Here is a 27,538-nt window from a genome sequence, read left to right on the forward strand (position 1 = left end):
GTTAATAATTTTAATTATAGGCCTATAATTCATTTTATAAATCAATAGACCTGTTTAAAAAAAAAAAAAAAATTTAAAACATTTTCAATGAAGAATAAGCTAATAGCCTAAATTTTCATTATCCTCACAGCGTGTCATGCGGTGATGCGTTATGAAATTATTGTGGGGCAATAATTTCACGTAGCTAATTTAATAATAAAAGTAACGTAATAATAATAATAGGCCTAATAATAAGAAGAATGTAACAGGCCTATATTAATTGGAAATGCTAAAACCTCTTAATTTAACCTCTCATTTTTTATGCTTTTGACAATATCTCTGGCTATCGTCGACACATGATACGATGCAACTCGGCACGGGGAGGTTATCTCGGGGCCCCTCAACACGCGGGGCCCCACCGCAGTGCGTGCCTTGCATGCCCGTCTGCTATGCCATTGTGTGGAAATAGTTGTATGAATTGTCGGCACTTTATTTGTTGTAAAAAATGGTTAGAATTTACCATGTTTTCCTGCCAGTTGGAATTGAAAGTGATTGGCACTTGATGGTCAGAAAAAATGACTAAATAGATGTGTAAAAAAATCAGTTATCAGTTTCATTTTCAGGAGGTACGATGGTGGGAATGTGTGCCATCACTGCATACAACTACAGGGAAATCCTGAAGGAAATTCTAATTACGTCCAGACGTCACAGAAAGATGCTATCAAGTGAAAGTCATTTATCGGATTAGCCTCATTTAAACCGATTTCTACACCACTGACCTATAGTCCAGTGAAACTCCTCTTTGACGGATTTGTACCCAGGAAATAATTCTCAGAATGAGTGTGAGAGGGATGCACACTTTCCTTATTCCTTTCCTGCATACAGCGGCCTTACTAATGTGCTCTGCATCTGCCATGTTTTAAAGAAAACTACCATTTAAAATGGTACTGCTCAAATAAACATGCATGTGAAATGGCAAATAAATAAAAAATAACATAAGGTGTTTAGTCTTGTTTCCATGAAGGAAAAAAAAATAATAATAATTTAAGTGCAATTTTCGGTAACACTTTATAATAATTGCACACAATGAATCATTACTTAATCATTAGTAAATAGTCAATTCATCATTTATAAAGCATTGTCCCAACATTAATAGGCATTAGTAAGCAGTTTATAAATACAGCTATAAATGTTTTGTTCTTGAGCATATCTGTAATGTTTAATAATTGTATTTTCATACTTTAATGATCAGTTTATACTTTCTAAATTATTACGTTATTTACAAACCAGTTATTTAGGAGTTGTCAGTGGTTCATAAGATCATTTAGAAAGTGTAAGTAAATCTTATTATGTAGACACACGATAATAGTTGCTCAGTGTGTTAATAAATGCTTTATTAACACATATTCCTGCTGTAATTCATGATAAAGTCAGGTAGTTATAAAACATTTAGTAGTTGCCAGCCATCTATTTTTGTGAGCTCATCTAAAGTGAGGACTATTCATACCTTCTAAAGCATTTACAAATGATATTTAAAGGCTCATTCATCTTCCAAACAGACAAGTTAAACAAACACAACACGGAGGGATACAGAACACAGAAATATTTTTTCATGATGCAAAAATGAAAAGTTTCACTTTTTTTTTTCATCTAGAAATAAATATTTCTTAGTTCTGTATCCCTCTGTGTTGTGTTTGTTTGTTTTTTTCTGTTAGGAAGATAACAGCCTTTAAATCTGCTTTGTAATAGATATGCTTATAAATCAAGAACAAGGTATTTATAGCTGTATTTATAAACTGCTTACTAATGACTATTAATGTTGGGACAATGCTTTATTAAGGATGAACTGACTATTTACTAATGATTCATAGTGTGCAGTTATTATAAAGTGTTACCCAATTTTCTTATTTTGCAAATTAAGGAATTAAAAATATTCTTGTTTCCGTTTGCATTAAGATGTGTTAATGATATGAGTGCAGGTACAGCTGCAGGAGAAATAGCGTTAGATATTGGAGCGTTTATTTCCAAACCTAGTATACAGCAATTGAATGCGTTTCGGAAAAAAAATATTTTCTGCAAATTGCTGAAATTTGAATATTTCTGTATCAAGTTCCACAGCTAAGAAGGTAATTAAAGCTGAAGTGTATACTAAACTTGTCGAGCAAGCTTTGTTGTCTTTAGAAAGTGATTTAGAGAGTGAAATGGAAAAAAGTGACGGTGTAGAGACAGACGGGTGGAGCAACTGACTTATCATCTAAATCAGGACCGAACTGCCGTTGCAGCTGTTGTAACTCCTGCACATGCAAACGTGCCTCCAACTGCAGAGAATGTAGGGCTGGGCGATATAGCTAAAAAAAAAAATTTATCAACGATATAATGTTTCATATCGTTCGGTATTGATAATTATTTACTTTTTTTATAACCTTTTTTAAAACAAAGAGCAATAGAATTATTTATTTTTTTTAATTCAACCACTTTATTTTAAATTACCCAATTTAAGACAAACAACAAATCATTTTTGTTTTAACAGTCAAACACAAAATAAAATTTAAACAAACATCTCCTTGTGTTTTATATGCAGATTAATATACAGTACATACAAAAATAATGTAATTGTTTTCAGTTGCAAGGTTAACGGGTGTTTTTGGAGTAAGATCAATTTGTCTTTCATGAGATGAGGCCTACTTTCTCTTTTTGACCGGGTTTGGTTTCTCCGTGTTGTAAACTCGAGGGGCAAGGCTTCTAAACCGGGGTGTTTTTAGGGGCGTGATATTCAAATGACGATTGTTTTCAGCCGCTCCATTTATAAACATACAATCATTCATATGATGAGATTGGCAGCATATGAATGTTTCATAAATGTGAACTCTGTCGTAAGTTGATTTGTGCACACGGATCTGCGCTCGTTTCTACGTTAGATTGATAAATGAGGCCCATTGTGAGGGCCATACAGCTTTTGGATGCGACTAGCTTAGAGAGTTTTCAATTGCCAGTAGTCGTGGAAATAAAATAATAATTTAAAAGAAGCCAGGCAGGTGCTGTTCCACATGTTTACACACACATCTACTCTATTGACTATTTGCATTTGAAATTAAAATAATGTATAGTGGTGACTGTTAACATGTCTTATGAAAGCACAATGAGCTTGTGCTGCTTCTGCACACGGACTGCATACACACTGCAAACAGAGTATGTGTGAAACGGGTGTCAGATTTATGCTTAGGATGTTTAAAGCAGAGCTGCAATTTCACAGTGTCTATTATGTTTTGACTAAAACTTGAAATAACACTTGAATTTTAAATAGTTACTTTCGGTAAGTTTCGATTGAGATATCTAATATCTAACAAACATTCCCAAGATTCTCCTTTTTTCTGTATTTAACATTAAGATCTGCACTGAAAGCTTACGGAGTACCCTGGTCGATTAAAATATCTCCTCATCCTATGGTAAATTGGATAAGATTCTAGTATGGCTTCCAGAGGTATTGTGAGTATAATTTATAAATTACTTGTGGTGCAGCAGTATTCAAACATTCCGACGGAGGGTTTCTGTGATTGATTGGGACAATGTCTGGGGAAATTGTTCTGTTACCTCTAAAAACCCAGCTCACCAAATGATCCATTTTAAATGAATCTATAAGGCATATGCCACTCCCTGTTTATTATATCAAATTAAAAGAAAGTCTGACCCCTTCTGTCACCTGTGTAATAGCTCAAGTCAAGGTACATATATTCTGGGACTGTCCCCGAATTGCTTTGCTCTGGGCCTTGGTACAGGACTTATTGTCGGATCTTTTGAAGACTCAGATCCAAAAGGACCCATTGCTTTTTCTTTTGCTGGATGATTTGTCGCTGTCATTGTCTGTCAATCAAAAAAGGATTCTGTTTACTGCTCTTACATCTACCCCAGAAAAAATATTACAGAACAAACAGAATCTCCATTATTTACACCCATTTAAAAGCCTTGCAGTAGAAGTATATCAATTTTAAAGGGGATGTTGGATGCCCATTTTCCATAAGTTAGTATGGTTCTTTAGGGTCTTCATTAAACGTTTGTAACAAAAAGTTCCAAACTAAAGTTCGGGAGGAGCTTTATCATTCAGTCGTGTCAATCATCATAGCCTATATAAGCAGCGGTCATTGCACCGTCCCAGCAACAATTCTATCCTGTAAACAGCGTCCCAATTCAATGAACTCCAGCACTTCACCTCCAATGAAGAATGCCCCACAAAGGCCCTCCTAATCCGGTTCCAGTTTCAGCTCATAAGAAGGGAAATCAAGTCCTGCAGAGGACGCATTCAGGGAACCTGCTTCTCCCATCCCAGGTAGGCTTCCACGCACACCAGCCGTTTCAATATTCAAATTCCAGCCAAGCCACATTCATTCGGAAAATCTCCCATTCTTGAAAAACGACCGTGGACAGTCAACTGATTGTGGCATGCTCGCTGCCCCAAACATCTATTTCCCACCAAGATAAACAGAAATTCAGCTCTACTCACATTTCCTAATACTAGCCATAAATATCCATCGCTTCTTCCACTAGTTGCTGATGGCGAATGCTTTACACCTGTGTGAGAGAGCAGCAATCAACCAGATTTATTTTTTTCCCCCCTTTTGAACAGTTTTGTTGTCACAGTTTTCATTTATACTTTTTTCACACACATAAAAAAAAAAAAAGGCAATATGAGAGATACACATGGTTTTAAAGAAAATCCATTGTTTTGTTTTAGAAGTCCATGTATGTAATGTTTTAAAAGGTGTGTGGAGATTCAATAGTAAAATAAAAATGAAGTTAAAAGGAAACAATCATTAAATTCCTTCATTGAAATCATGTCAATTAAAAGTCTTTCTTTAAAAAGTCACCAATTGCGCAAGACAGGCAGTGACTTCTTATCAAGTTCGTCACCACCGCACTCTCCAGGAAAGTCACCCGACATGTTGTTTTTAGGGGTTCAGCGAAGGTCCCTTATTCTTGTTTTGTCAGGTACTTCAAGCCCTGGCCCACCCCAAGGATGGTGAGCTGGTACTCTATCTGGGCCCCACTTGCTGGTAGGCACGTTAAATACAGGGGGCCGGTCTTGGCCCACAGGCAGGGTTCCCGCGGGTCCTTAAAAAGTCTTAAAAGGTCTTAAATTTACTTTATCAAATTTAAGGTCATAAAAAGTCTTATTGTCTTAATTATGATTTCAAGAGGTCTTGAATTTGGCTACAGACCAGAATCGCCATACAGCTTAATGTGAAGATTAAACTTCAAAAGGCTATAAATAAAGTATGAGCGCTGCACGTTTCAAAGTCCGGTGCTGCGCTGCTTTGTGTTCCGCTGTTACCGCGGAAACTGTTCGAAAGCGCCTCCTGCTGGCAGAGAATGAATGTGCGTGTTCAATAGGGCTGTTGTTGTGAGCTCCGGAGGCTGTAGTTTCAGAACTGGATTTCTAGGACCCTATAGTTTTTTTTGTTTGTTTGTTTTATTTATTTATTTATTTTTTGTATGTATGTATTGTGTCAGGTCTTCCAGACAGTTCTATCAAACCTTTACAATTAATCCAGAACGTGGCAGCAAGATTAACTTTTAATGAGCCAAAAAGAATGTAAGAGAGAATGAAGAACATCACACCTCTCTCTATTCTAATTCTATTCTTAAAAAAAAAAACTAACACTAGCTTTTCTAATCTTTTTCTGTTCTGTTTTCTTTTTATTTATTTTACAATTAACAAAAGCAAAAAAAGGCCTCTAACACTAGCTTGCTCTATTCTTTTTCTATTCTATGCTTTTTTTTTTGTTTATTATATAATTTAAAAAAAATCGCTTGCTACGTGCACTGCGTTAGGCTAAATGAGACTTGTTATAGCACTTGCATATCATCGCTCTTTTGTTGATTTTGATTGCTTCCATTGTCCTCATTTATAAAAGTCGCTTTGGATAAAAGCATCTGCTAAATGACTAAATATTAGTGGCTCATACTATTTTATAGCACTTGGTATTCAATTCTGTATAATTATTATTTTTTAGGAATTATGTAGTTATTTAATTGTATACACTTACTTATTGTCCTAACCAACTCCTAACTCTAAACATACCCGTTGGTAACCCTCTTGAAATATTTAACCTAATTTATTTCAATATATTCTGGTTTAAAATTCAGTTTTCTTCATGTCTGATGTGCTTTTGTTTGCATCTGTTTGTTTGATGTTTGAATCAGGTCTCCTCTGTTGGAATAGATGGTGCTGTCCCAAAAAATAGGGTCCTATGCGGTCCTAGAACTGCAGCCTGCAGTATTGCAGGAACATTGGGTTGTTTTTGTTCAGACCAATGCAAAATTCGACCCATGTTTTTACCCTGCAAACACGCAGAGCTGTAAATGTGAACTGGTGGATCAATAAGGAGATAATTCATTATAAAAATCGAAACACTAAAATGTGTTTGTATGTTATTTCATTAATATGTGACCCTGGACCACAAAACCAGTCTTAAGTGTCGATTTTTCAAAATTGAGATTTATACATCATCTGAAAGCTGAATAAATTAGCTTTCCATTGATGTATGGTTTGTTAGGATCAGACATTTGGCCGAGGTACAAAATCTGGAATCTGAGGGTGCAAAAAAATCGAAATATTGAGAAAATCACCTTTAAAGTTGTCCAAATGAAGTCTTTAGCAATGCATATTACTAATCAAAAATGTACTTTTGATATATTTACAGTAGGAAATTAAAAAAAATATCTTCATGGAACATGATCTTTACTTAATATCCTAATTATTTTTGGCATAAAAGAAAAAAATCAATCATTTTGACCCATACAATGTATTGTTGGCTACTGCTACAAATATACCCCAGCGATTTAAGACTGGTTTTGTGGTCCAGGGTCACAAGTAGTAATTTACTGATAATTGTTTAAATTAATATAATTAATACTTTTGAAGTGTATTATTTTATAAAACTTTTTGTTTTGTGAAAACTTCTATCTGAACTGTAAATCATGCTTTTTACATTCATTTTACAGTTTACCATAGACATTGCCCTACCCTGCTCATATGGTATTAATTTTATTTGTGCAGGTCTTAAATTTGAGCTTAAAAATCCTGCAGCAACCCTGACAGGTTCAGTCCAGCGCCGCACTCCCAAAGCAGATGATGGAAATTCTCCAGGGAATTGCACCCGGACTGTGGGCTGGCGGAATTGTTGGCCCTGCCTGTGGTGTGGGGTGAGCAGCGTTCCTCCAAAATTGTGTGGCCTTACTGTGAGGCCTGGATCTGGACTCACTGGTTTCCGATCCTGCACAAGAGAGACGAGAGGCTTGTGATTAGTTAAAATGGTGGCATCTGTATTTTCTAAACCAGTGGTTTTCAAACCTCTCCATGAAGTATCCCCAGCACTGCACATTTTGTATGTGTCCCTATATCTGACACACCCACTTCAGGTATTACAGTCTCCACTAATGAGCTGATGAGGGAGACATACAAAATGTGCAGAGCTGGGAGTACTCTAGGACAGGTTTGAGAACCACTGTGCGAGCAGAGGTGTATATTGGATTACTCCGAGTCTGGCTGAGCTGAAGAACACTTCTCCCTAGTTTTAGACTGAACCCTTTTTTTTTTTTTGCCTGTGTGTACGTGCGATCTGGAGTGAAAACCAGTGTCAAAAGCTTTGAGCTTAGTGCGTGTCTGTTTGCTAGATAGCTATGCCTCAACTATATACCATTTTTGGAATTGTTGTTCTCTTTGGATGGAGTCACCACATGCATACTTTATGTGGAGAGCAGTAAAACGTAGTTGTTCCTAAAAACAAGTGGGGATCTGGAAGGCCTTGCCCGTTGTTTTCTGGTCTCCTCTTAACAACCTCCCTCTTCACTTTTTACCATTTGCATCCCCACAAGGAGTAAAAGGTCACTCTCTCCAAGTTCATTAAGAATTTTCTGGGGGGCTAAAAACAGAACTTCTTTAAAAATTAAAACCTCCGATTGTCAACTGTCTTAGTCTTAGTTTTCCTATCTACCTCCCTCTTTGTCAAATTTAACCCCTACAATTTTAAAATTTGTCTTTTTAAAATGCATGCCCAGTCTAGCTATGTCCTCTTTCTCCCACGACCTGAAGAGCTGGGCCTCGGGCTTAGCATCCAAGGTCCAACCGTACCAGTCAGTCAATCAAGTCCATTGCTCTTCGTGTAGATAAAACTTCTGTAGCTAAAAGGATTACATCGTCCATGTATAAAACACAGGTTGCTGTCAGTCCACCCATCCCAGGAACATCTAGTCCTTTGATTAATTTATCCCTTCTCAAGTTCTGTGCCAGTGGCTCAATCCCAGCCACATAAAGGAGGGGAGATAAAGGATACCTATGATGAACAACTTGGATAAATGTCCATTTATTAGAATTTTGCTGACTAGGCCCTTGTACAGCAGTCCCAAGCTAAGAAGCTCTGGAAATCCCTTTTTTTTTGCAGTACCTGAAATAAATACTGGTGTGAAACATGGTCAAATTCTTTTTCAAAATGTAAATTTAGGACTACTGACCGAATGTTTCTGTATCTCGCATAACAGATCTAAGCTATCTTTCTTCCAGGCACTGCACAAGCTTGATCTGGGTGGACCACGTCCTCTAAAACAGTCTACATACTGTTGCTCAAAATGTAAAAGTTTTATAGGTATCCAGTTTTATTAAGTCAGTCTTGTCACCTTTTTTATTAAGTAAGAAAACTATCCTTGTTCTAAAACCGTCTGTGCTGCCTACTGGGTCCCTAAATGGGCAGAAAAGGAAAATAAAATTACATCCATTTTTATGGGAATGCAGGGAACTTCCCTCCCCCCTTCCTTCACATGATAGTACACCTGTGTCCTTGACACCATTTCAGTACCATTATTCCAAAGTATAGAGAAGACCAGCTTCTCAAACTTCCTACCACACAAGAAGGGGACCGGGAAAATGGAAGCCAAATAATTCAGACTAGGTAGAAGGTCTGCCCTCACTACTTCCAATCTACCCCACATTGATAGCACCCTTAACTTCCAACTAGCTATCTTTATTTGCATTGCTTTAAACCTAACCTCCAAGTTCTCAAAAGCACTGTTCCTTCTGAAAAACCTAATTCCCAGGATCTTCATCTCCTCTGCACAAAGTTTATAACCACCCGGCCCTGCTGCTCTATTCACCCACTGACCTGCAAACATTGCAGAGAACCCACCCACGTTTATACATTCACCTGAGACATTACAAAAACCTTTCAGGATTTCACCTGCTACCTTAAAATCCTGGTCCAAAGTCAGGAATAATGTCACATCATCCGCGTACACGGACACCTTTGCACACATCACCGTAAGTGAACCCCCGTTAAAGAAGGAGCCGCCCTCCAGGCTGCCATCAGGGGCTCTAAGGACTAGACATTGTAACAATCAACTTATACTTCATCAAAAATTCTAATAAAAGGATTTTACAGCACACTTCAAGGGCATAGCTTGGAAACAATTTTGACTGCCAGAAGGATTTAATAAACAAACAACAATTGGGGGGGGAACAACAATTTATAATTTGCTTAACCAACCAATGTGTTTTGACCCTTTTTCATTTTCCAAACACATAATCAGCAGAAAAATGCGACCCCATAATAGTCCATTTGAACATTTCTCAAAGTCCGTTTTCAAAGATCCCATCCAATTTAATCCACTTAAAAACACGTTCATTTTACGGCCATTTGAACTTGTAACAAGCAGAAGCAGAACACAGAAGTTTGTAACTTTCAAACTCCCTCCGCTTACCACACCGACATTTTGAGACAGCGCAGCTCACTGCCACTGACATCAATTCCATGTGACAGTATTAAATCTAGAGTATGATTTCGACAATGAGTAGGTCCTGACACGTGTTGTTTAACACCAATAGAGTTTAGAATGTCTATAAATGCTGATCCCAACGAATCTCTGTCATTATCAACATGGATATTAAAATCACCAACGATTAGGACTTTATCTGCAGTCAGCACTAACTCCAATAGAAGATCAGAAAATTCTTTAATAAAGTCTGTATGGTGCCCTGGTGGCCTGTATACAGTAGCCAGTACAAACATCACAGGGGATTTATCATTAATACTTGTTTCTCTGGATAAAGTTATATGAAGCACCATTACTTCGAACGAATTATACTTGAAACCCGACCTCTGAGAGATACTGAAAATATTTCTATAAATTGTAGCAACACCTCCCCCTTTACCTTTTGGACGCGGTTCATGTTTGTAACAGTAATCTTGGGGTGTAGACTCGTTTAAAGTAATGTAATCATCTTGTTTTAGCCAGGTTTCTGTCAGACAAAGCACATCTAGTTTATGGTCAGTGAACATATCATTTACAAAAAGTGCTTTTGAAGAAAGGGATCTAATATTTAATAAGCCAAGCTTTATCATGTGTTTATCTGTATTATATCGGTTTTTTATTTGTTGAACATCAATTAAATTGTTACTATTACTTTGGTTTGGATGTTTTCTGTATTTTCTAGTTCGGGGAACAGACACAGTCTCTATAGCGTGATATCTAGGTGAAAGAGTCTCTATGTGCTGAGAGTTAACTGACTTTGGTGACGTGAGGCGGCTAGCAGACGATTGGTTTAGCCAGTCTGTCTGCTTCCTGACCTGGGCTCCAGTTAGTCAAGTACAAACTCTAAGACTATGTGCCATATTTCTAGAGAGAAGAGCGGCACCACCCCAGGAGGGATGAACACCATCTCTTTTCAACAGGTCAGGTCTGACCCAAAAATTCTTCCAATTGTCTATAAAGCCTATGTTATTTTGCGGGCACCACTTAGACATCCAGCCATTAAGTGACGACAGTCTGCTATGAATCTCATCACCCGGTAAGCAGGAGCGGACCAGAGCATATTACAGTGTCTGACATCGTACTTGCAAGTTCACACACCTCTTTAACATTATTTTTGGTGATCTCCAACTGGCGAAGTCGAACATCATTAGCGCCGACGTGGATAACAATCTTACTGAATTTACGTTTAGCATTAGTCAGCACTTTTAAATTTGCCAAGATGTCAGGCGCTCTGGCTCCTGGTAAACAATGGACTATGGTGGCTGGTGTCTCTATTTTCACATTCCGTACAATAGAATCGCCAATAACTAGAGCACTTTCATCAGGTTTCTCAGTGGGTGCTTCACTGAGTGGGGAGAACCTGTTTGATGTTCTGATCGGAATGGAAGAGTGGTGTTTTGACCTGCGACTATGCCGCCTCACTGTCACCCAGTTGCCCTGCTGCACGGGCTCAACCGAAACCGAACAATGTACAGGACTCCTTGAGCTAGTCGCATCCAAAGCAGTATCTACAGCCCTCACATTCTTACTATCCTCAACTAAAGTTTGGATGCGTGTCTCTAGTTCTAAAACCTTCTCTGTCAGCCTAACTATTTCCCTGCATTTATCACATGTGAATCCCTCGCTGCTGACAGAGACAGATAAACTATACATGTGGCAAACAGTGCAAACAACAATAGCAGGAGAAGAAGCCATTACTCACCGTGATTGATGAATGATACCAACTTAACTTACCACTTACCACTGTTGTTTGAGCTCGTGAAAAACGGAGAGAGAAAAAAAAGAAAACAATAATAGGCGCGAATAGAAACGCAAATGGAACCACAAGTGACAAGCTAACTGGCTAACGAGCTGCACTCGCGGTTTTAAAAGCGAACGATCAAATTAGTTTGAAAGATAACACCAGAAATATGGTGGGAATTAAGTTATATATTATGACTTTAGACAAAAGGGGTTGAAAGTAAGGTAGAGATTACTTCACAATCTACAATCACAAACCTCTCAGTTGCACAACAGACTGAAGCAATTGATCAGAGAAACGAGCAGCCTGATCCGGGATAGAAGACAGGTGGATTAGACGCAGTGGGTTGCTGGACAGACTCAGTCTGTAGACGCTGTAGCTGGGTGGTCAGCTCTGAGACCTGAGAGACCAGGGCTTGAACAGCGCGATTAGAGGCTGCCATCTGCCATCCTGGCGATCAATGCGTGAATTACTGTGAGACAAAGTCTCTTAAATCTGACGCACTCGCTGGATCCATAATGGTCAGATCGTTCTGTCACGAAACAGAAACTCAAGATCCAATTGCGAGTGAAATGGATAGTCTTTATTAGACAACTCCAAAACACAGCCACAGTAGAAGTGCAGATAATCCGGCAGTGCAGAGTCTCCAGCTCAGGCAGAAAAATCACTCCGACCAGTCCGCATCCTCCAGGAATCAAGAACAGCAACCAGGCGAAAACAGACTCAGGAACTAGAAGGACTGACAGAGAGCAAGACAGGACATGAGCAACAACGATCTGACAACACGCCACAGAAACACCAGCCAGATATAGGCAGTGCAGACGAGCTACACCTGTGACCGCTCTGATTACCTCGTCAGGTGCGCAGTAACTAGGCAACGCTGACAAGCACAACGAGCGGACCCACAGACACAGAATGAGCACATGGACCCATGAACCATGACACAAACTCCAGATGGTCCAAAATGCAGCAGCTAGAGTCCTTACTAGAACCAGGAAATATGATCATATTAGCCCGGTTCTGTCAACACTGCACTGGCTCCCTCTCAAGCATCGGATAGATTTTAAAATCTTGTTAATTACTTATAAAGCCCTGAATGGTTTAGCTCCTCTGTACTTGAGCGAGCTCTTATCACATTATAGTCCTCCACGTCCACTGCGTTCTCAAAACTCCGGCCGTTTGATAATACCTAGAATATCAAAATCGACTGCGGGCGGCAGATCCTTTTCCTATTTAGCACCCAAACTCTGGAACAGTCTACCTAACACTGTTCGGGAGGCAGACACACTCTGTTCTAAAAACGTTTCTAAAAACAGTTCGCGGAGATGGAGAAGACAGAGAGCACACCCTGTTTGTTTTCTTTATTCTTCAAAAGCACAAAGTTTAGTTGTTATTATGAGTGTATACAAATAAAAGCAGACCCCTTACAGATTCAAATGGTGTATTGCTCTTATCTGTACGATCAAAAATGGCAGAGTAATTCAAGCTCATTTCGGCCTTATCAGGAAAATCGTATGCGCGTTTGTTGACCCCAGAGGGTTAATTAGGTCAACCGGAACCGGGAACACTTCCCATAAACACCCAATGTACCCAGTGAAGACCCTGTCTCCTAGATGGCCATCGGGACAAGACCACAGGAACCAGATGAGTCCTCTGCACAATCGGACTCTGCTGCAGTTGGAATTGAACTTGCGGGTTTCGTCTGGTCAGAGGAGAACTGACCCCCGACTGAGCCTGGTTTCTCCCAAGGTTTTGTTCTCTGTTCTGGTTGGTTCCTTGCCGCTGTCGCCTCTGGCTTGCTCAGTTGGGGACACTTAATTTCCAGTGATACCGTCAACTTGATTGCACAGATACTATTAGAACTGAACTGAGCTGAACGATGACATCTCTGAATTCAATAATGAAATGCATTTAACTGAAAATTGAGTGCTTAATCTTGTCATTTTACATTGTTGACACTATTTTCCTATTTTGATATTGGAAAGTTGCTTTGACACAATCTGTATTGCTAAAAGCGCTATATAAATAAAGGTGACTTGACTTGACCTGTCTCAATAAAGAAATGAGTTTGACTTGATTTCCTACCCATTATTTCAGTCCTCCTTGTTCCCAGTTATATTTGCTATACCCTTTGCCACATCTCTTTCTACCATAATGTTCTTCAGTTCATTATCAATCCATGGTGCCCTAACATTCTTCAATGTATGTGTTTTCATAGGTGTATGTTTGTCCACCAAATAATAAAATAATCTTTCAAAAACTGCTAGTGCATCATCAGGATGATCTTCCTTATAGACATCAACCCAGCATATCGTCGCTGTCGGGTGGAAACCTCCTATGTCCAAATTTTGTCAATTTCATATTTTTTCACAAATCGATGCTATTGGTCAGTCCCCACGTGGGTCTGTTATTTTTACAAATTATTAGCCAATCTAAAGTGTTGAAAATAGCTTGAGAGCAAATCTCTTAACTCCATTGGACACTTCAACTGTCTGAGAAGTCTCGTAACTCCACCTCTTCTTCATGCCACAGTTTTTATTTATGTGAGAAAAAAGGGCTGTCTACTGGCGCCAAGTAAGCCTAACTCTGTCTATTTTTTAGACAATAACGAGTGAAAATAGTTAGGTTAGATACATTTGAGTAGGCCTGTTTTGTTAAAAATCAATAGCTGTAATGCTTTGGTGCAGAAGGAAGCCCGTGAGCCACGAAGGTAAATTTGCGAGCCGATTAGGCTAATTTCTGCCTATTAGACAGCCAAGTCAGCTCATCGTTTTTTGTATTGCATCACTTATAGCTCTCAACTCTTTCAACGCCATTGACGAGATATCTCGTCAATTAAGAGACAACGCTTCTCCGCCATTGACGAGTTTTTACCGCAATCCGTGTTCTAGGTGTATTACGGTAAGGAAAGCCCTAGCGCATGTCCTGAACGAGTTCCGGTACTTCCGGGACTTTAGGGTGCGAATAGAAGACGATCGGCATAAATAGGCTATGATCTATATATGATCTACATTTTCTCTGATCCTTCTATGTAGATCATGCTTTGACCGTTTTGAATCTGATCAGGACGATGTAGTCAGTGAGAGAGATGCATTTACAGACACAGAAACATCTGTAGTTGTAACCGATCCGTCGATCTGAATAGGGGTGTGTGTGGGCTCTATCTATCTATCTATGTGTGTGTGTGTGTGCATGTACAGTATATGTATGTATGTAGCCTGTAAGACGCGCTGAGTAAAGGCAGGATTTCCCTCGAAAGAAGAACACGATTTCATCCAGCAGAGGAGATGAGTAAGTAATGTTTCTTTTTTGCATTAGTTAACGTTTTACTGTGACATGAACTTGAACAGATTTACTAACAGTTAGTTGGGTTTTCCCAAACGACAACATGATGAATGCTACGTGTCTAAGAATGTTTAGACCATGTTTATTATTTATACTCTGTTCACAAATGGATTTTAATAGCGTGCTAAACAATAATAATTAGTTTCTCAGATATAAAATATAATTTTTTATAGTACAAAGTACATAGTTTTATTGTACAAAGCATGCTTGAGTCTGTGGCTACAGAATCATGTCATAGGCTACTATAAAATCATACATACTAGACTACATGACTACAAAATCATAGTTGGGTTTTTCCCAAACTATAATTCCTGACTACAATGTTTGAAATAGTGTAAAACATTTTGAATATGAGGGGCAATTCACTGTATTGAAATTTCTTACGGCGCGATGTTTTCATGCTCTATATAAAACAATAAAAGTAATATGAGTGCACACTGTAACATGATGAACGTAGCGTCTAAGTATGTTTAGTACATGTTTATTATTAATAGCCTACTCTGTTCAGAAATAGATTTTAATAATGTGCTAAACAATAATTAGTTTCTCAGATATAAGATTTCTTTCTCTTTTTATGATAGTACAAAGCATGTGTGAGTCTATGGCTACAAAACCTATGTGTGTGTATATATATATATATATATATATATATATATATATATACAGTGTATATATATATATATATATATATATATATATATATATATATATATATATACACATATATATACACTGTTAAAAATTGCTGTTAATTTACGGCAGAATTTCAACAGTATAATCCTGTTATGTTCAAAAGCAGTACATTACTGTTTTTTTCGTTTTTGTGAAATGACGTAGACACAATATTACGGCATTCTACTGTATTTATAACTCGAAGGAAATAAAACATTACTATCCAGTATTTTTGTAAACTGCAGTGAGCACGCCGGGACTTTCATCCGTCTTGTTAACAGGTAAATTCCCCTTTGCTTTGCGCGATTTCATAGACAAAATACATTACATTTGCTACTGCAACTAATCTGTATAGTGGATATCGGAAGTGACACTATCTTTTATTTGCTCTTTTCAGTGATAAACGCGCCAAATACGACATCATCGAGTGCAACTGGATTTCTGACTCTGTGACTCGGATTATATTATTCCCAATTACAGGGTGAGTTTCATTCGTTATGAGATAATTCCTATGCAAAGTCAAGTTTTCAAACACTGTTGCATTGAAATCACATCGATGTCTCTGTAACATGCTGAAATGGCGGTGTTGTTTGCTAATAGGCTAATAGGCTATCAGTTTGCAGAATTTGCTAACGTTAAACCTCCACTGTTTGAAAAAAACAAACAAACAAACTCAAAATTTCGGTGTCATTGTGATTGCAAATTTGGGTAAGCATGTTCTAGTATGACATGCTTATTCTAAGGGGGATTTTTACTGTTGTGCTTATATTGTTTTTATGTTGGTTATGTTTTGCATCAATCCATGTTGGTTTTGTATTTAAAGTGATAGAATACTTATTAGCTGGATTTCTGAATCGAAATCATATGCTTGGAGCACTTAAAAATGTAAACACGAAAGCTAAGTATGAGAACCAATGTTTTCATGTGTAAAGCTAGCATGTTTGAAATTGAGTTTTATTTACCATGCACTTGTGTGGACTTTCAGTGGATGGGCTTTCTTTGTTGTCTGAATATAAATGAAAATAAATTTTACAATACACAATTTACAGTATACACATTTTGGCTTAAAGGTCTGTCCAGACCAGTCCATGTTGAAATGCTTTTCTTATGTTAGAAGTGCTGAACTCTGTGACTGTTTACAATGATTTTAGTTTTCTTTGCATTCAATTGTAATCTGCCAATGTCAAATTAATGTTACGTCAATGCTGAAATTAAATGTGAATTAAATTAAAACATTAAATGTGTTTTTCTTTTTAAAGGTTCAGGTGAAACACCACGAAGAAGAATCCAGCACTGGATGATCGGCCTTGAGGAGCACATCATTTGTGAGGGCATCTGGCCGGCTTTTCTGTCTGGGCTTGCAGCTGATTTTTCTACTTACAACAATTTCAATCTTCAATACCAAGCTGAAGACGCATGCATGTTGGAAATTATTCAAAGGTTGGATACTTGGATGCATACATTCAATTCACTTCACATTTTATTTCTATATAACTTTTTACAATACATATTTTTAAAGCAGCTATACAGAAAATGTATGTTTCATTGAAACATTTGGCCCTAATAAACAGGGAATCTAGCATCAAATAGAGAAATTTGCTATCAAATATTTGAGCCCCAGTGAGCAGTAGGTGAATGTCAAGGAAATAAAATGTCTATCGGTGGTGAGGTGTTGGTGGAAACCTTGAAAGGAAGCAGATTCATCTAGGTCCCATCCTTCTTTAGCATTAAAATGATGATCATGTGCATGTTACAGTTCTGTCAGACATGGCTAAAATAGTAGGGTATAAGATGTGTTATGTCAATGCTTGAACAAAGAGATATCTTTAATCTAGACTGAAACACATCATTCAGTCCAAAAGATCTGAGTGTTGGAGCTTCTTAAGAAAGCTTTCCTTTCCTGACAAAGTAAAGTGATGTGTAGAATATAATTTTATATACTTTTAATATTTATATGTTATCCGTGAGTACCCTTTTTGGCAACACTTTAGAATAGGGAACACTTATTCACCATTAACTACGACTTTTCCCTCAATAAATTCCTAATTTGCTGCTTATTAATAGTTAGTAAGGTAGTTGTTAAGTTTAGGTATTGGGTAGGATTAATTAGTGCTAATAAATGGCTAATAGTCTAGTAATATGCTAGCTAATAAGCAACTAGTTAAGAGACCCTAAGATAAAGTGTTACCATCTTTTTTTTCCCCTCCACACTAATATATATATATACATACACATGCATACAGATGTTCCTGATATTAACATGCTCACAAATGTTTTTTTTTGTTTGTTTGTTTGTATTTTATTGAATCAGATACCAGCACCAGATGTATCCTGATGTCTCTTCAAACTGTTTTCCTCTGAGAGCACTGTACCAACATCAGATGTTCAACAACACTGATATTCTATGTTAAAACAAGCTCCTTCTCTACTGATTATGTTTTTTTCTTCTTGAATCCATGGAAAGAAGTAGAAACACTTAAATAAAACACGTAAATATCAGGTATGATTTCCTTGTTTCACTTGTTGAACAGAATCTGTTGCAGGAATGACTCAAAGTCAGTTCACGTCTGTGGTTAGATCAGTGTGCACAATAATGTGTCTTTGACCTTCATTATGTATGTTTTGATTATACTGTGTTGTAAATAAAATACAAATAATTTAAAAAAAACTTTTTTCAATTTCCTCACATTCTCTCTTACCTGCCTCACAGTCACAGTCACACTGATGGGCCATTAGGGGAGGGCCCTTTGTCTCTCAGGTGAGACTCACTTAATATTCATGCCCATTGCCACTCCCTCGCATATAGACCCTCGATGACAAAACATGTCTTGAATATTTTAAATCAATATATTGTTTTCTGTGAATGAGTAAGCAGAATGATTTTCACATAATTTTGAAGTAAATATTCTAGCCTACAAGACTGATTACTCAAAAGTTTTATAGCCTTATTTCAGCTACATTTTTTCCCCCAAAACTTACTAACCACGCATAATATTTTTTTTCTAAAAAATGCAAACATGTACATCCATCTTGGTCACACATTATTGTAGCACAGTTTGTGCTGAATACAAAAAAAAATTACATGTTGGTCAATAGTATGTTTTAATTTTATGTTTTGTGCTGAAATAAGCACAAATATCAGGGCATGTCAAAACATCTCAAGGGCCCCAAAATGACCTCAGACCCCAGAGGGTTAATGGGAATTTGCCAGGAGCATGTCCAAATGCTGTCTTCATCTAACACTTTGACAGGCTGGTCTCGAACAGTGCAAAATCTACCCAACCAGACACACATATCATCTCCAGTCACTGTTTCACTGAACATCCTGACAATCACAGTTTTAAGTGTGCTATTAGAAAGCTTCTCCACAGTGAATGTGGAGAACTAGGCCTTAACCATATCAAACTTTTCCCAAAAGTCATTTAGAAGGGAAGCAGTTTTAAAACTCACATCAAATTCTTTGTTCTGGGGCAGAGTCATCAAACAGATCAAGTCATCCGGTTTAAAAGCTAAGGTCTTTTGGATCAGATTCCTAGAAGAGTCCATGCGGGACATTCCCAGGAGCCTCCCCTCAACCTCCCTAAATAAAAAGCGAACACTGTGGTGCCCCCCCCCCAACAAAAAAAACCTTTCCCCGGATTCCGCTATCATTTCTTCCCTTCCTTCTTCCTCTTCCATACTATCCCCCCACCCACTGCTTGTCCCCCTTCCTCTTTCTCCTTATCTTCATAGTCCTCCCCCTTATAGTCTTGTCCCACCATTCTCTGACTTACAAAGTTCTCCAATTTGCTGTGTTTACATATTTCCCTGTTATCATGGTCGCCAGCATCACTCCATGTTCTGCGACGGCTAGTTCCAGGCACCAACTCTGATGAAACCTCCATTTCCGACCCACTGTGAACTCCCTCACGTTGGTGAGTTGATCCAATTGCAGGCTCCAAGGTGGCCTGCTCCTCTTTCTCCTCCAGCACATCGGAAAGAACCTCTGTGAAATCCAGATCCGTCCATTCTGGAGTTGGGCCAAGCTGCTGTTCCGATTCCGCTTCTTTAGCCTCCTTTCCATCCAGAGACAAAGTTATCAGATCTCCCACGCCTCCATCCGCTTGATCCTTCACCCCAGCACCCCTCTGACTTGATGCACTCCTTCTCTCCTGATCCCTTGCACCTGTCGTCACTCCAAGCTGCCCCTCCCCCTCTGCAGGTAGATTATAGAGAATGGCCTCCAGATCTGCCTGTAGCTCTTCCCCTTCTCTTAAGATGCTTGCATATGACTTGCTTCTTGATGGGCAAGCACAGTAAAGATGATTTGCAGCAAAGACTGCAGCACTTTGGGGCTGGGCAGGCCTAAGCAACGTGGTCTGCTACCTCACAGAAACAACAACGCTGCCCTTCACAGTCCGCCTTAACATGTCCTTCTCCTCCATATCTCCAGCAATACATGGGCTGCCCAGGAAATAAAGAAAACCCCTGTTAGGCCCAATGGAAAAGTACTCAGGTAGGTGCACTATGCTTCCAGGGACTGATGGATCTACTCGGAGCTTCACAAAAAAACGCCTTTTCCCAGTCCAGATCCCAAACCAATCCCTCACCCGCTCGCCTCCTTTCACAGCCTCACTGTGTCTCTCGAGAAAGGTGCAAGCACACCGTTCCTGGAGACACTGCAATACCAGGCCGATGCGTGGAGTGGACTGAGCAAGCCCTAGCTCCAGCTCCGTGATCCAAAATGCAATTTAATATGCAGTCCCTGGGTAGGGGATGTATTAGATATTAAACTGACAATAAAACTGTTCAAAAGAAGAAAAAAAATGTTTTTATCACAGTTTTTCTTTAAAACATTTCAATTTTTCAAAGCAATAACACTTATGATTCACAACAATTTAAAACATACCATTCTGAAGGTTTTTCTTTTCTGGTGCAAGGAAAAAACCCTTTTTTGAACTTTACACACACATATATATATAAAATAATTCAAAAAAGGTTTTTTTTCCATGAAGGCATTAAAAACAAAAGTGTATGTTTGGTTAGAGTCTTTCTGTGTTTGTGATTGTGACTGCTTTAAAACAGGGTTAAAATGTTTTTTTTTTTTTTTTTTTTTTTAAAGTCAAAGGCTCAATAGAAAATAAAATAGAATAGATAAAATAGACAAGACAGTTAAAGGAGATATACATTTAAAAGCATCATGATAAAATGTGCAGGACCGAGGTGAGTCCCTTTCAAGTTGGCCATCATGCCACTCTCCAGAACAGGCACATGGCTCTCCGTGTCCAGCACCCAGCGGAAATCCACAGGCGGCCAGAGTCGGTTGCTGCTGGGACTCTGGCCCCCGGAGTACACAACGGTACCCCTGCAGCATTGATGTTACCTTTTAACTCGCATGCATGGAGGGGTACCGTAATGCGCTTACCCACCACCCAGATGGCATCCTTGATGACGTTCAGGGTGAGCCAGAGCGAGGTGAATTCTTGTGGTGTGAGGTCCTTCAAGCCTCGGCCCACCCCAAGGATGTCGAGCTGGTACCCTATCTGGGCTCCACCTGGGCACAGGAAATACAGGGGGCTGGTCTTGGCCCACAGGTCCCGCACAGCACTGCACTCCCAGAGCAGGTGACGAACGGTCTCCAGGACATTGCACCCAGGCCGTGGACAGGTTGGACCGGAACCTAAGGTTAGGCCTGGAACTGGGCTCACTGGTTCCCGGTCCTGCACAATAGAGACAAGAGCCTTGTGGTCATTAAAACTGTGACATAATGGTTCTCTAAGCAATGTTTATTTAAACATTTCTTGACAAAACAATACCGTCTTGGGAGGTTAACCCTCTGGGGTCGACAAACGCGTATACGCGTTTTGAGGCAGATTTTCCTGATAAGGCCGACATGAGCTTGAATTACTCTGCCATTTTTGATCGTACAGATAAGAGCAATAAACCATTCGAATCTGTAAGGGGTCTACTTTTATTTGTATACACTCATAATAACAACTAAACTTTGTGCTTTTGAAGAATAAAGAAAACAAACAGGGTGTGCTCTCTGTCTACACTCTCTCCGCGAACTGCTTTTTGAAACGCGTCACTAAAATGAACTGTAACTCAGCAAATACTTCACACAGAGACATGCTAAATATATCTATAGAAAGCTTGACATGTCTACTGTTAAATAAAGTAAGTCTTACCGAAAACAAATATTTTGTGATAAAGTAATCCGTATGAAACCAACGGCAGGTCCAGTTTTTCCGTCTGGTCTCATTATCTCTAATTAGGTCACGCCCACGCGCTGCTCGTGCTTTTGCAACAAAATTAAAATAGAAATATAAACTTTTGAACTGCGGGTTTCGTCTGGTCAGAGGAGAACTGACCCCCGACTGAGCCTGGTTTCTCCCAAGGTTTTTTCTCCATTATGTCTCAGGAGGAGTTTTGGTTCCTTGCCGCTGTCGCCTCTGGCTTGCTCAGTTGGGGATACTTAATTTCTAGCGATTATCGCCGATTTGATTGCACAGATACTATTTAAACTAAACTGAGCTAGACAATGACATCTCTGAATTCAATAATGAAATGCCTTTAACTGAAAATTGAGTGTTTAATCTTATCATTATACATTACTGACACTCTATCCTCCAATTTGATACTGCTAAGTGCTTTGACACAATCTGTATTGTTAAAAGCGCTATATAAATAAATAAATGTTTTTGTATTGTATGATAATACATGCAAAGCATGTGTGCATCTATGTTATAAAATCACGTGGGCAATATTGGTGATTGCCAATGTAATAATATAGTTGCTCCTGATAAGCCCATCAACATGCTCACTAATTTATTAATAGTAACAATATGTAGGCCTATATATTATAATAAATATAATGTACTGTTTTTGCTGTACTTTGGATCAAATAAATGCAGGCTGGTGAGCTGAATACACTTCTTAATAAAACAAAAAAACATTACCAGTCAAATTATTTAAACAGTAAGATTTGTAGTGTATGTATTGTCACCATCCCAGACAGCAAGCCAACATTGAATAAACATTGTTTTTCCATCTGAATCATCATTATGGTTGATGTTGAAATTTCAATGCAAAATAAATGTTGAATCACCATTACCATATCGATGAAAACCTGATGTTATTAATGTTGATGGCAACAATATTGGAACAACATTGATCTATAGTTATCTTTATGATTGATTAAGCATTGATATTTGGTTTACCGGGCGATCGCTGAATGTGTTGAAAAGTCATTGATTTATAGTTGACCGGGAAACGACGCTGTTGTTGAAGAGTCATCGGCATATAGTTGACCGGGAAATATGATTGAAAATCCATCAATTTTTGGTTGACCGGGAGATCAACACCAACGTACTGCACCGGACACAGCTCATTTCTGGACCTTGGCACAAGCGTACAGGTAAGCTTGCTTAATGTTCGATATGAATGAATTGTACCAAATCAAATACTGTTAGGTTGATCGTTAACATGATGGTTAATGTAGTAACCGACGCAGTGCTGCAGTCACTGAAATAGATTTTTGTTTTACCAATGTGTCACAAATCTGCCAAAAGTACTTGATCTCTTCTAGGTTATAAAGTTAGCAAAACCTCATTGGTCCAGTCTATTTTTGTGACTGCTAGCTCAAAATACATGTCTGTACCCATTGCTAGTGTCGTGAAATCTATTAACACAGCACCGCTATTTCTTCTGACCGCCGGAGAACACCGGCGGAACCAACACTAGCATAGTTCTCTATCTAGCACCCACAGCAGTGACCGCGGCGGGCCAGAATTACACAAAAGACATGGTTTACCTTTACATTATTCAATGCAGAACTGTCTCGAGTTGTAACGTTAACTGGAAATGCCGATTAGACCATCTCGTAGCCTACAAATCCAAAATATGAATAATCCTCGAGCAGGGCTGTGATGTGCGATACAGTTTTGTAACTCCATTGTGTTTGTTTTCAGAAATGATAACAGTCATTTTATACTAGTGCTTATGCGATATCACGATTTTTGATGATCTTCTGCACCTTTTCTGAGCGCGAGGAAGCGCTGTTATACAGCGCCTGACAACCAGGCCTAGGCGTCTTAGCCCCACAAACTTCATTTAGAAACAATTAAAATGCCTCGTTAATTTATTAGCCTGTTTTTGCGGTGAGATTTATGCATATTCCTCCATGCACCCAGTATTTAAGCAGAAATTAATGTGCAATTTAGTCAACCAGAAAAATCTTTTGTCTATGGTAACTCTAATCAATACATTTACTATTTAATTAGTTATAAGTATCCAGTTATTTATATTTAATTTGTTGAGTTAACAATTAGTTCTGATTTAATAAAATAATAAACATGATTTTTTTTTTTAGAGTCACTTGGCCTCATAAATTGTCCTTATGAAAGATGTCACTGCAAACTAATCCTTTGCCTCCCTTTAATTCGAATACATCCATGAACATATTGGGCAGTTTTGAAAAGTGCTTTGAATGTAGTCCGTCTTATACAGCCTCGACAAAATGCGTTTCTACCCAGAAATATAAAATGATTTACCTAACTATGAGATGGCAAGATGAGAGAGGGGGTAAAATCTTTGCGTGGCAGGTGGATATATGTTCCATTCAGACATTATAGCACATGTGACAGAAAATTACGTGATGTGACGTGATATAGGTATCTTGTACTTAAATATAGTGAACGGAGTCCATTATTCATGAATAAAAATTGTTCAGTCTTTAGAAAAACCTTTCAGTGGATGATTCTGAATTGAATTGCTGTTTACTGACACTGTGATTTACTTTTTGTCCTTTTGTTCAGATCATTAATCCACATCGTTTTTCAAGTAAGCAAGTCTTTAGTATAATAAGCCTCATCTGAAGTGGCTGCGCGACGCCCCAGACCGAGCGGGAGGAGCTGGAAGACAGACGCAGCAGGAGTTAGCACTTTAAAAGAAAAAAAAAAGAAATAATACAATAAAAATGATTGTTAATTTTTAAAGAATGCGTGGGGTGTCATTTGTGCTAGTCTAGGTTATAGCCTAAAGGTATAGTTTCTATTTTCTATATTTTGCTAGCCCATCCTGGCTGTCGATAAAGCAGGATTATAGCCTAATAATAATGTTTTTAATATTATATTAAAATTACAGACCTTCAGATTAAACCTGTGGTATACTAAAACACCATTGAAGTTTTGTTGATATGCTGGGATTTCAACATTGTTTCAATATCCATTGTAATCGAAATACCATTGAAATTCTGTTGATCTCTAGGTATGATTTAAACGTTGTTTCAATGATAATAGAGGGTGCAACATGATGAAGAATCAACATCAGAGTTCGACGTTGATTCAATGATTTTATCGTTGACAGCGGGATGTTGATTTAACATCGTTTCAATTACTATTTGCTATCTGGGATGTTTGCTTTGTCCTTGTCCATCATTGTGTTGCTCACGTCTGTTCTGTGTTGTCTCATGCAGTTTCTTCTGTCTCCCGTTTTCCTGGGTTCCAGTTTACTGCCACTGTTTTGGATATTTTGGATATTGCACCCACGATGTCTTGACTCTTCTGTTGTTTATTTGTTTGTTTGTTCCTAATAAACTGTTTAACTGCACTCACAAGTGAATCTCAAGTTATTTTATGTGATAGTTATGTGTATACACATTTCTTTTTTCCTCACATTCTTTCTTGTAACTCTTCTCTCTCAGACACACACCTGACTGAATGGCTCATTATGGAGCTCATTATGCGGGCCTTTCCCAGCTAACAGGGAACGTTCCCAGAACATTCACTAACGTTCTTTAAAAGTTCTGTTAATGTTAGTACAAAACGTTATTAAAATAATGTTTTTGGAACGTTCTTATAATGTTGTTCACGTTCTTGTAACGTTGAGAGAAAACATTGTTAAATCAACGTTCTTGGAACGTCTTTAGGACGTTATTTGTACTTAATGAACGTTCTCAATGTTGAGAGAAAACATTTTTAGAACAACATTCTTAGAACGTTATTGTAATGTAATATAATTTCTAAATTAATAATTAATTGCTAAATGTTATCATGTTGTTATCAAAACATTCTGAGAACAGTATTCATGTCCTTATGATTGCAGGCTACTTTATGAACATTACCATAATATTGGGAGAAACATTAGAAAAAAAAAAAAAAAACTTATAGGCTATATAAAACATGAATAGAATAGAACCGAATATGATAGAAAAATAAAATGTATTTAAATATGAAACTACAACCTCGATTAGGATGTGGCAAATCACCTGAATGAGTCACTGAATCTTTTATAATTATATACTTTATCATTATTTATTATATATCTTTTATAACTTATTGAAGTCATAGGCCTATAGTGAAATGTCATACACTGTAAATCAGTGGCATTTGAAATTAAATTAGTTAATTTAACAAAAAAAGTTATTTCAACTCAATATATATTTGTGATGTGAACTCAAAATCTAATTAGGTTAAGGGGAACTCAATCTAAATAAGTATAAATTAATTTAATCTACCATATGGTTATTATGTCTAAATGGCTGACCACAAAATATTTGAAAGAAAAATTAGCTTAATTCATGATTTCTAACATTGATTTTCGAGAAGTCACGTTTGCGTTATCTCTTTCAATATTAATTAAATAGCCTTCATAACTAAAGATAATATAATAAATACATAAATCTGTTTCATATTAAGCATAGATCAGTCCATTTAAAGAAATTTATTTTACTCGAGACAAAATATTATCCGGGTGTTTTTCAAAACCGCATTTTTCAGTCAGTCACATCCGCCTCCCCACAGCTCACAGCCACGGGATCACAGCCGGACGGCTCGCGACGCCGTCACGGAAAATAACAGGTAAGCATTCACTTCTTTATTCCTATTTAAAGCACTTTTGAACGTTATTTTGTGTTTTGTCAACTTTATCTGAAGATTAAACAGCTCAGAAGAATGACATCTAAAGACCGGTCATGTTTGATGTAATGTAGTGTGCCACCAATTTGATGCAGAGTGAATAACATCTTAAATTTCAGTTTGTCTCATTCTGTCAAAGTCTTTTGGTATTTTGTGTTGCTTAAGAAAAATAACAGTGAAGTCTTCAACAGTGGGTGGGGGGGGGGGGGGGGGGACTACTTTCCCTTATCCTAAAGTTGCTTTGTTTTCTTATGAAGATGTCAGGTAATTGCTAATGCTAAGTTTGTAGTGGTTAAAAATTGTCCTGTTATGATTCATAAAAATAAGCTGTCCATAAATGTTGCATAATTGTGAGTTAAATTTCTCTAATTTTGTGTTTTGTCTTCAGGGACAATAATGGCATCAGCCATTCAAGTTATGATCCTGGCAGATCTACTACACTGTAAAAAAAATAATCGTAAAAAACGGTCAAATGACTGGCAGCTACGGCTGCCAAACAAAAACCCTAAAGTTACAATAAAATACCTTAATTGAAATAAAGTGCAAAAACAATCATTTTACAGAAATTTTCATTGAAGGTTTTACAGAAAAAAAATGTTATTTTAGAGATTTTTCTTGTTTCAATTATGATATTTTACTTTAAATTTAACGGTTTTTGTTTGGCAGCCATAGCTGCCAGTCATTTGACTTTTTTTACAGTGTAAAAAATTTTTTCTGATTATTACAATGAAAGCACTAAACGTTCTACAGAGAAACACTGTTATTTTACCAATTATTACAATCAAAAGCCTTCAATAAAGTGTCAAAGCATGCTCAAGATGGAAAATTCAGTTTTATTTAGAAGACAAAATACAAAGTCTGTACAGATGCTGTAAGAAATTTAAATTTTACATTTTATTTATTTTTTTAAAGAAATACAGCACAATTACATTTAAAATACTGTACTGGTGAAGAACATGGAACAGTTTCATAAAAATGTTGAATTAAATATATTCAACTTAAACGACAAGTTCACTTCCAGAATAAATATTTCCTGATAACGTACTCACCCCATGTAATCCAAGATGTTCATGTCTTTCTTTACTCAGTCAAAAAGAAATTAAAGTTT

At 37.7% G+C, this 27,538-nt stretch overlaps 1 pseudogene; it reads right to left on the minus strand.

The window, feature by feature from the left end:
- Positions 1-20,168: 20,168 nt before the first annotated feature.
- On the minus strand, positions 20,169-20,337 carry LOC131532720 (U2 spliceosomal RNA; annotated as a pseudogene).
- Between the last annotated feature and the right edge of the window lie 7,201 nt (positions 20,338-27,538).

This window comes from Onychostoma macrolepis, chromosome 23, assembly GCF_012432095.1.
Source record: "Onychostoma macrolepis isolate SWU-2019 chromosome 23, ASM1243209v1, whole genome shotgun sequence".
Classification (NCBI taxonomy): Eukaryota; Metazoa; Chordata; class Actinopteri; order Cypriniformes; family Cyprinidae; genus Onychostoma; species Onychostoma macrolepis.